The sequence below is a fragment of the Pteropus alecto genome, unplaced genomic scaffold (assembly GCF_000325575.1).
Source record: "Pteropus alecto unplaced genomic scaffold, ASM32557v1 scaffold103, whole genome shotgun sequence".
NCBI lineage: Eukaryota > Metazoa > Chordata > Mammalia > Chiroptera > Pteropodidae > Pteropus > Pteropus alecto.
In genome coordinates, this window is record NW_006436288.1 from 5,280,962 (window position 1) to 5,281,444 (window position 483).

Here is a 483-nt window from a genome sequence, read left to right on the forward strand (position 1 = left end):
AAGAGGAAAATTTGTTTTGTCAAGTCTGAATTCATTCATTTTTCACCGGTCCATGGTAACTAGTCAAATCTTTTGATATCTGGCACACAAAAACACAAGCAGGAAAAGCCCTCCGTGTGCTTTAATAAAAACAGTTTTTATTTTAAAGATATATATATATATATATACACATATATATATATATAACATTTGAAAAAATCTCTCGGCTATCCAATGCATCTTATAAAACAAAGCTCAGATGCTGTGTTTTTGTTGTTTGAAAGAGCAAGCAGTCAGGGGCGCGGGGATTACGCGCTCCTTGAATCGCGCTCTGAGCTGGAAAGCCTTGGGGCAAAGCCCTAGGGTCAGAGCGTGTTTTTTATCGATCCCGGAACCTTCGCGGGAGCGCGGGGAGAGAGGGGGCGGGAGCGCCGGAGGGGCGTGAGGGAGGGGTCTGGCCGCAGAGCGCAGCGCCGCTCGCCCATCCCCCCAGCGCGCGGCTGG